We start from the raw sequence: 11,282 nt of genomic DNA, 5'->3' as shown, positions 1-11,282 counted from the left end.
CAAACATGTGGATTCAATTCCACCATATGGCCATATTGTGTTAAGCCCACCACTACTTTACAGTACCTCGTGAAAGGGTTATTGCTGTAATGGACTCAACTCCCCTCGGTTCTCGATCCCTCGGTCACCAAAATCAACATTGATGGAGAATCATTGTCAGCATTAAAGACACGGACAACAGGATGCTTTGACAAGATTTCTCGCTCTGTATTACTTCGAAGCTAGCATTTATACACAGTTTCTCACGTAAGCTGTGAAATTTATCGTTTCCTTGTAGTTAATAGTACATACTTGTCTGACATTAAAAGATAAGCATTTGCATAAAGACTGGACAGGAACATCCGGAGGTCAAGCAAGGTCGCACATCCTCTAGAAGGAAGACCTTGGTACAAAATACATCTGCCAAAGTCAGCATAATTATTTCAAACATTATTTTAAAGCATACAAAGCAAGGAGTTTAACTGTTTCATATCCTTTCAGTCAGCAATAATGATTATAAACCTTATCTAAGCATAAAATACATATGAACAAGAAAAGTTAAATACTTCATATTCCTACACCTCGATAATGTTAATATTATATTGGGAAACTAGTGGTGGGCTTAATACAATATGTCTATAAGGTGGAACTGACTCCCTATATTTGTTCAGATAGCAGATTATATGTAGCCTTATAAGATTTAAAGTATCTTTGTGCTATAACTTAATCCGTATGGTCTTATCTCTTTTTTCCATAATAAGCAAGCAAGATCTTACAGCCAGCTCTGCTTCCTTCCATTGCTGTGATATAGTGCGGGATATGACTTTGTTCCATCACCGCTCCCAGCACCAGTCTCTTCTTTAGGGGCAACAGTCGATCACATGCTGCTCAGCCAGACAGCCACCCTGTTAAGCAGGTATTGGGAGAGAGCGAGGCCTGAAGTGTGAGGAAGAGGGAAAATTAAGAAAACTGAAGCTGTGGGTAGAGAATATGGAGAGGGTGAAAATGGGGGGTTTAATATAAAGATAATGGGGTAGAATATAAAGAGTTAGAAGGTGGGTGGACAATATGAAAGGGAATAAAGAGAGCTGTAGGTGTGGAGAGAATATGAAGAGACTGAAGATAAAAGGGGATTATATAGACAAAGTAAGGGATACTATTGAGAGAGAAAGGTGGGGAGAATGTTGAAGGACCCTGTATGGAAATGGGCACATCACTGTGGAAAGGGGTATATGATGAGAAATATGAGGGGCAGATGGAAAGAATTTCCCATGTAGGTTGTTTTTGTGAACCTGCTATGGACTGATACACATTAATGAACCACTGAACAATCACATGCACAGTGGTTTATTCACTAACCTCTAAATTTTAGCAAACTGATATTCAAATTACAAAATAAAAAATTCAGGCCCCCTTTATTTTTAATAAACAGGGAGCTACTGATTGGCTCTAGCTAATCAGTGGTGCCCCTGTGCTGCGGTACTCAGCCCTTCCTCTAACTTCAGAAGACGGATGGCTTCTAGGGAACCTGAAGACTGGTGCTGGAGGCACCCTTTGGTGTGAACACCCCTTAGAGTAAGTGCCTGTGTCTCCTTTCATTAAGATGGCTGTTATGGTGCCTTAATGTATTCTTTAAGGCTAAAGACTAGATATGGCTATATAGTAGTGGAATAAAAAAAATCAACTAAAGACATTAGTCTTAAAATGTCAGTTTAATTTGCTTTGATCTAACACTTGGTTATGGGTGTCCAGTGCCCTTCCCTGTTGCTGGTCTCACATTGAGATTAACAGTATAGACTAATTCTCCAAGAGACACCAGTGCTAGGCTTACAGCATTAGCTGATTCTCTCAGCCCATCACTGGCTAAACCTTCCTTATACTGTAGAAGCAGAGTGGAGGAGGTCATGCGGCAGTAATGTCGGGCGCTAGTAAGGTTGCAATCCAGTGTAACCCATCAAGGGAAGACTGTCTAGACCCTGCAATAACAATTTAAAAGTACTTATGTTACTGGAGTGGGAGTGCTGCTAAAAGTATTTAAACATTAAAAAATAAACTTCATATGAAAACTACTGGATACACATCCTAATATGTGCTGTAAAATGCCTATAATCAAGGAATGGAGATTTACCTCAATGGAGGTTTTACCCAAGTTCATGTTTCATGTGTCTATAGGCTTATGGTGTTGAAATGGGCCTGATGCATGAGGAGGCCTGGTTGTTGGTAGTAACATTCCTGGGTCAGATCTAGAGACTCACTAGCTTGAAATTCCATCAGTCACAACTGCAAAAGAACTGGATTGTCAATACATGCTTACATGGATACTTGCTGTGGGACAGTGCCAGGGCACTCCTGATATGGTTCTTGGAGTGTTCCTTTAACTGTTTTTCTAAATTTCTTCTCGCTGATTTCCTCTGAGCCTGTCCCTTTTCTTTAAATGTGTAAATCATGTTAGCTTGTGTTACAAGCTTCCAACCTCCTACTTGTTTTGCATTATTGTTCCTGCCAGTAATTTGTAGCTATCAATTTTAACCCTATTGATACCGGAGAAACTGACGGAAGCAAAGCACAGAGAGATGGACACGGGTTTCTTCAGGAAGGAAGAGATTCTTTATTCGATTCACCGACTGGGACTCAGAGGGACTAATGTCACCAAAAAAACAGCAAAGTCTGAGCCCTGATCATACAGTGTAGGTCCCTTTTTTTTATATAGGCATGTAGCTCCTCCCATAATCAGTTCAACCTACACATACTCTTATCCATCAACCGAATAGACTACATTCCTGTTTGACCACATGGCTTGCCCAGCACAATGGAGGGAAAATACTCATATATCCTGTATTCCTACACATGCTCCTTACACTACTGATTGTATCTTAGCTATGTGTAACTGACTGATACATCAACATATGCAAGTGCACATAACACGTGGCAATCTCTTCCTAGTAAATTTATTTTTACTGAGATTCCACCACATTCCCCCCTTTGATGCTTCTGATATTTCACAATTCCAGATGCATCACTTAACCATAGTTTGCTTACACCTCAGGTTGCCATGAACCAGACCAGACTTTGCGACTCCCTAAGGACATGAATCTCTCAACATTACTCTTCCTGTACTAGTTCTCCCTGATTTAGAGCATCATACCTATATAAAGCCATTATCTGTGCAGCAGCCTTTCTCTCTGCTATATTCTCTATAATGCTCTGCACAGACCTAACTACCAAAGGAATCAGACATGGTAGGAGAAGGCACAGCATCAAAATTAGCATGACTCCACCTACCAATGCCTTAAGTCCTCCAAACTGCTCATACCAATTACCAAACCAACTACTTGGATTATACCCTTTTCCATACCTGGGTAGGCACATGCGCTAGTTTAACCATATGGCTAGTAAGCTCAGCTATTGCTTGCCCTTCATCTATTTGAAGACAACAATTGCTTAGGTTAAACTTCCCACATACACCTCCCTCTACTGCCAATAGGTAATCCAAAGCTAATCTATTTTGGTAAACGGCTGTCCTCATCCTAGTATTATGTTTCGCTAGAAGATTGAGCGCTTGCGATGTTTCATTGGTAATTATCTCAACCACTGCCTGTAACCTTATAATACGGTTGAGCATATATATTGGGGTTCTATATCCAAAAGTACCATCCTCTGCCCATGTAGCTGGCCCATAATAATCTATAATACGCTGGGGAGGCCATTCATTATCTTCCCAGGTACCTATCTCTAGGGGTCCTCTTTTCTTTCTATGATTCACATCATATACCTTAACTCCCAAAGTCTCTCCTGTTTCAATAGGCAACAAGAAGGATGGTTTGAGCATACCTAACACACATGCCCCTTCCCAGTCCTGTGGTAACTCTGAATAGGCTTTCTTACCACAGATCCAGTACAAATTTGCTGGGGCTTTCCAACTCGATGTAGCAGGTCAAACCACACATCCTTTTAAATTGGTATAACTTGTAAACGGGTTAGGTGGTTCTGAGACATTTGAAGCTGACCACCAAGTTGTATTCTTTGTATCATCATAAGCTTTTTGCCCTAGACAAGTCAATTCTCCTACAGATGTATTAAACATTATTCCTTTCCTTGCTATGCAAACATAACCTATAATGGAGGTCTTTAATCGCCACTCAGATTTACCTCTAACACTCATTTGATAATCGGCTTGAGAAGATGTTATCTGTTCAATTGTCTCAGAACCGGAATACATTACCTCCTTTACTTCCCAGGGCCATTGGTCTCCCATATTAGTACCTCCACACACATAGCAGTTGGTTACATTAAGACTACCAGCAATACTCTCGGCTAGATCAATAAACAAGTTCTTAGCATTATGGGGGATCTTATTCTCTACACTCATCTCCTCGTAGAAAGAATGGAAAACCTTATGAGTCTGGGTTGCCACAGTATCGGTCTCTATCCCTATAAATAATATTGTCCCAGGATCCAAACCGGTCCCATATATCTGGAACCCTAATAAGTTTCCGAACTTATCTATAAACTGTTCAGGATTATTAAGTATATGGACTGGGTTACACTCCATAGACTTACAATATGGTTTGGTAGGCAACTTAGTAACAATCATATCCTTATCTACTGTCTGTCCCCAAGTTGCCCACCCTACACAAGGCCAATATGGACAATAATTATAATTCTTATTTGGGCATTTTGGATCTATATACTTGTTCTTACTACTGGGGCAAATATACTTATCATTAGACCCATACGTTCTTTCCCATTTAAGATCCCCGCATACATTCCACGGTTTTCTACCACTTGATATCGCCTTACATGCATCAAATAGCAGAACACCCAAAGAATGTACGGTTTCTAGTATTCTTATTTATTAGGGTCCCCTGTGAGTCTCCATTCCGGAGGGTCAACCAAATTGTATGGGGTTGATACTCTGGATTGAAGCACTTCTCCTACTCCCAAATGGCATACACTATATTCTATACCTAGGTATCTACACCTAGATACATATCCTTTACACTCATATTGTGAATGCCAAATTAGGGTCTGGGAAATATGATTACCTGTTTTGTAGTCTTAATGCAAACCTCACAGCCAGGTGTGTCTGTACCTCTACCTTCCTGAATAATTAAAAACACAAATATACACATTATCAAATGCATTTCTCCTGACATCTTTATCCTAATTCTTCGTCCGTGCGATGGCACCTCAGCTTCCAGGTGTAAGGGCTGCAAGGAATGGAGTCCTTCAAGTCCTCTCTTCCCTTCACAGAGGTCCCTTCAAGACACTCTGGCTATGTAACGTGGGTAGGTGGTCAGGCTTTATTATGGCCGTCAAAACACCTACTTGCTGATCTCTTTAATTACGCTTGAAGTTCCAATATCTCCTCGTCACTCCGACTGAGTTACACGCTTTTAACCGGATCTTGCAGGGATTCTCTGGATCTGGTGTAGCTTGCCAAGAATCTACTGCTGCTGCTGGTTTAACCCTGGAGTGATGAATCCACGGAGTCACTTCAGCCACCTTTTATAGCTGTAGGGGTAGACAAAAGAACAACATAAGGACCCCTCCACTTTGGCCCCAACGGTACACTGTTCCACTCCTTTATCCAAACTTGATCTACTGGATGATAACAATGGACAGGTGGATAAATATTCACAGGTAATCTATCTTGTACCCATTTCTGTACCTCCTCCATAGTTTTACCCAACTCTACAACCTGTTGCCGGGTAATTCCTTCTCCCAACTGACTCAAATCCCCCCTTAAGTTACCAAGTATGGGAGGTGGTCGCCCATACATGATTTCAAAAGGTGAGACCCATCCTTCTGGTAGGTGTACTACAAATACGTAACAGAGCTATAGGCAAAATAACATTCCACTTAAGTTGAGTTTCTTGACACATCTTTGCCAATTGGTTCTTAATAGTTCTGTTCATCCTTTCCACTTTCCCAGAACTCTGAGGTCTATATGCCGTATGAAGCTTCCACTTAATACCAAGCATATGAGTCAGTTGTTGTAGGCACTGGTGAACAAAGGCTGGACCATTATCCGATCCTATAGAACATGGTAGTCCATATCGGGGTATTATTTCTCGTAGCAGGAATCGCACAACTTATCCTGCTTCCTCTGTACGAGTAGGACATGCTTCTACCCAACCTGAGTAGGTACACACAACTACTAGTAGGTAGCGATGTCCGCTGGATTTAGGCATTACCGTATAGTCTATTTGGAGATCGGACATAGGGAGTCCTCCCATATACTGGACTCCCGGTGGTTTCACTGGACCTTGCTTTGCGTTGTTCTTAGCACATATTACACATCTTCGTACAATGGCTTGAGTCAAGTTGGACAATCTTGGTATGTAGAAATGTTTCCTGAGAGATTCTTCCACTATCTCTTCCGGAATGTGTCCCGTTATGATAATTCTGGACAATTTCTACAGCTAGCGATGCTGGAATAACTATTCTTCCATCTTCTAACTGATACCAATTGTTCTCCAGGTACTTCCCAGTTTTGGTCTTTAACCATCCTCTTCTTGATCTGTATAAACTGGAGTCCATTGAGACAGAGGGGTCGATATGAGAGCAGATATATGTTCCACATACTCCTGTTTTCCTGATTCAGCGGCATGCTTGGCTGCATTATCTGCCATCCGATTTCCTTTTGTTACATCATCACCACCTTTCAGATGCGCTCGACAATGTATGATACCAACTTCTTTCGGTTCCCACACGGCTTCCAGTAGTTGTAATATCTCAGCTGCGTACTTGATTTCTTTACCCTCTGAGTTCAGTAGTCCTCTTTCTTTATACAAGGCTCCGTGGGCATGAGTGGTTAAAAACTCTTTTTTCTTGGAGTCCGTGTAGATGTTCACCCTTAAATCTTCAGCCAATTGTAACGCTCGTGTGAGTGCAATTAGTTCTGCCTTCTGTGCCGATGTTCCTTTTGACAATGGCCGTGCTTCTATCACCTTGTCTATGGTTGTCACTGCATATCCTGCATAGCGAATCCCTTCTTTCACATAACTACTGCCGTCCGTATAGTACTGGACATCAGGGTTCTGGATGGGAAAATCACGAAGGTCTGGTCTACTTAAGAACACTTCATCCATCACCTCCAGGCAATCATGTTGACTCTCAGTAGGTTGTGGCAAAAGGGTAGCTGGATTCAAGGTATTAACAGTCTCTAGATGCACTCTAGGGTTTTCACATAACATAGCTTGATACTTGGTCATGCGGCTATTGCTAAACAAATGATTGCCTTTATAGTCTAGCAACGTCTGTACTGCGTGTGGGACTCGCACGTTCCTGACCCACATTGAGCTTATCAGCTTCGGCTACCAGCAGGGCGGCGGCAGCTACGGCTCTTAGACAAGGTGGAAGACCACTGGCCACTGCATCCAGTTGTTTGGACATATATGCAACAGGTCGTTGCCATGATCCCAAGTACTGTGTCAATACTCCCACAGCCATTCTTCTTTGCTCGTGTACATATAAGTAGAATGGGTGTGTATGATCAGGTAGACCTAATGCTGGAGCGCTCATCAATGCCTTCTTCACATCTTCAAATGCCTCTTGCTGTTCGGGGGTCCACAGGAAGGGATCGTGTTCTGTACCTTTTATAGCCACATAAAGAGGTTTCGCCAATATCGCATAACTGGGAATCCATATCCTACAGAAGCCTGCTGCCCCCAAGAACTCCCGCACTTGTCTTCTATTCTTGGGTATTGGTATTTGGCATACAGCTTCTTTTCTCTCTGGCCCCATTATCCTTAGACCATCAGAGATATAGAATCCCAGATACTTGACAGTTGGCTGACACAACTGGGCTTTCTTCCTGGATACCTTGTATCCTGCCTTCCTAAGAATGTGTGCAGTAGATCATGTGTTGCTTGCTGACATATTTCTCTTGTAACTGCCGCTATCAACAAATCATCTACGTATTGTAATAGTAGACATTCTCCTGGGATGGACTTGAAATCCAGTAAGTCTTGACTTAAAGCTGATCCAAATAGGGTAGGGGAATTTTTAAACCCTTGGGGCAGCCTTGTCCAAGTCATCTGGCGTTTCGAGCCCATTACAGCATTTTCCCATTGGAATGCGAAGATACACTGGCTTTCCGCAGCAATTCGTAGGCAAAAGAAGGCATCTTTGAGATCCAAAACTGTGAAGTAGGTAGCCCCGCCCGGAATTAAAGCAAGCAGGTTATATGGATTGGGCACAACTGGATGTATACTTACAACCGCATCATTGACTGCTCTCAAGTCCTGCACAGGGCAATACTCATCTGTACCGGGCTTTTGAACAGGCAACAATGGGGTGTTCCAGGGGGAAGTACAGAATTTTAGGATACCATACCTTATGAACTTATCCAAATAAGATTGTATATTCTTCTTGGCCTTTTGTGGAATGTGATATTTTCTCAGGCTTACTGGATAAACCCCAAGCTTTAGTTCGATACGAATTGGTGGGATATTACGAGCAAGTCCTGGTGGGTTATTCTCTGCCCACACTCCTGGTATATTGAACAAGGATTCATCACTCTTAGGGTTTTGGCTGGTCAACACTGTATAAAGTCGCCACTCTTGTTCCTTTGGTACAGATATTGTCATTATACCTGAGGGTTCATTGAACTTCAAAGATGTTGTTCCGTTAGGTAGAAATGTTATCTGTGCTTGTAATTTCGACAACAAATCCCGTCCTAGCAGTTGGACTGGACATTCAGGCATATAAAGGAACTGGTGTTTCACTATGTGGCCTCCCAATGTACAGAGTCGACTTTTAAGAACCGGTTTAGCGGCACTCCTTCCAGTTGCTCCTATTACGGTGATAGTTCTTCCTGAAGGAGCGACTAGGTCAGTCACCACCGAATGTTCAGCACCAGTGTCAATCATGAAAGCACTCCTTTTTCCCCCTATTGCTACATCGACCATAGGCTCCTCTCGGCCAAGGGGGATGGAGCCCGGTCGGTATCAATAGTCCTCCATGACTGTGTCAGTCAAACCCACAAAGTCCCTATCCTCTCTCTCGCGGGGTCTCTGCGCTGCTGGGTAGTATCTATCTCCACTATTTCCTCCAGGACCTCCTCTACCTCTCGCTCTACCTCTATAATTACTGCTATATCCTGCCCTAGGTCTGTCTCTCTCATACTGTTCCCTTCGTGGACACTCACTTCTCCAATGCCCTTCTTCCCTACAGTACGGGCACTGATTTCTACTCAGGGGTTCCCCATTCCACTTATTCTCACCTTTATCCGTTCCCCTATATACTTCCTTTTCCCTTCTATCCACGCCTGCGATGGCTACTGCTAGCATATCTGCTTTCCTACGCATCTTTCGCTCTTCCTCTTTCTTATTCTCTGATTCCCTGTTCATGTAAACTTTATTAGCTACCTCCATTAGTTGGGTGATGGACATTCCTACAAACCCTTCTAACTTTTGTAGCTTGCGCTTTATATCTCCGTAGGCTTGGGTGACAAAGGCAGAGTTAACCATTCGGGAATTCTCAGGAGCCTCTGGATTAAAGGGGGTATACAAACGGTATGCCTCCAATAATCGGTCATGAAAGACACTGGGCGATTCATCACATTTCTGTAATACCTCAGCCGTCTTAGACATATTAATCGCCTTTTTTTTCTCCGGCATTCATGCCAACAATAATGGCGTCCCTGTATGCTTTTAAATGGGCCATATCTGCGCCATTGACATTCCACTCCGGATCAGTATTTGGATAATGTGCTGCAGCCCATGCTGCTGGGTTGGCCTGATTTTGTGTACGGGCCACTTCTTCCAGCGCTTTAATTGCCGCTTGGTTTATCCGTGTCCTTTCCTCGTTATTAAATGTCATAAGCAATTGCTGGCAATCAGCCCAAGTGGGATTGTCTGGACTATGGAGGTAAACAAATCCGTCATGGCTTGAGGCTTTTCGGTGTATGAGGAGTTATGGGTCTTCCAGTTAAATAGATCAGTAGTAGTGAACATAGACGAATACAGGATCAGCGTGTTGTAACTGGCCGTCACCGTTAATGTGTGTCGGGCCTGGTGTCAGTCGGAGAGGCATTTGATAATGTCGGGGTTGGAGGGTACCGGTCAGTTGTCGGGTTAGTATGGGGCTTCGTTTAGATACGTCAGTTAGGGGTTCCGGTCGAGGGGTAGTAAGACAAGGGGAAGGGGACGCTTTACTGAGGGGGAGATCAGTGAGTAAAATATTCCGGGCTGGGCTAGGAGGAGCCGGACCAGGAACTAGATATGACGTCAAATCTGGATAGGTGGGGTTAACGGAGGTAGGTACCGGAAGGGGAGGGTTTAAAACAAGAGGGCTGGGCTCTGAGCTAGAGGAGGGGGTAGGTGGGGACAACGGGGCAAGGGGAGTAGCGTTACCAACAGCACCTCCTCTTCCTCTTCCTGTGGAGTAGGAGTGAGGGGGCGGCATGGGGATCTCGGATTCAGGAGGCGTGTCCAAAATGGGCGTAATTACGGCCTTAATGGACAAGCGTTCTGGCCACCATGAGGCGACATTGCTCCTCGTGGCATACCCGGATCCATTTTGGCAAGTCATTTACGGCCTGCTTCCAACAGTCAATATACGGAAACTGGCCGTAAAGTTCAGGCCTACCTGATACAGCCACGTGTACACGCTGTACCAGATTAGGATCCAAACTGCCACGTGGTGGCTATGCAGCCACCAAAGTAGGCCATTCCCTACTACATAAAGTAGTCAGGCGTGTTGGAGACAGTTTTACCCCAAAATCATATACAGTGTAACCCTTTTTAAAGTTTTTTTTCAACATACATCCTAAGGGATCCATAACCGTTGAATCTGACGCACCCATACTAACAATGAAGCGTTGTCTCCAACAGAAACTAAACAAACACACTTCCAACGGTCACACCCGTTCCCTTGGCAACAGCACCACGTGGTAGTTACTAGGTGAAACGCACACAACAAATCATGCAGGGAATTCCCGTACACACAGCTGTTACACCAGTCACTAAATAACTATTACTGCGCCCTTTGGCGAAACTATACAGTCACCCATGCTATAATTCCCTATATCTGAATTACCCGTCTATAACATACCCCAGTAACATCGTCTTTACAAACAGTATTTATAGTATGGTTAGCATTGGTTAGAGTGCAATTTAAAGTCACAGTTCAATTAGTAGTGGATATGGTTTTAAACATACAACATAGACGACAGTTATTAGTAGTTATTTACAGTATCGGTAATTATACATGGTTATGGTACCGTGCGCTATAATACAGTTACACACTATTCACACTCTCGCTAGACGGCAGAGCTCACGCTATCTAGCAAGATA

Source organism: Pelobates fuscus, chromosome 4, assembly GCF_036172605.1.
Source record: "Pelobates fuscus isolate aPelFus1 chromosome 4, aPelFus1.pri, whole genome shotgun sequence".
Lineage (NCBI taxonomy): Eukaryota > Metazoa > Chordata > Amphibia > Anura > Pelobatidae > Pelobates > Pelobates fuscus.
The sequence above is the reverse complement of the archived record's forward strand: the minus strand, read 5'-3'. Positions refer to the sequence as shown.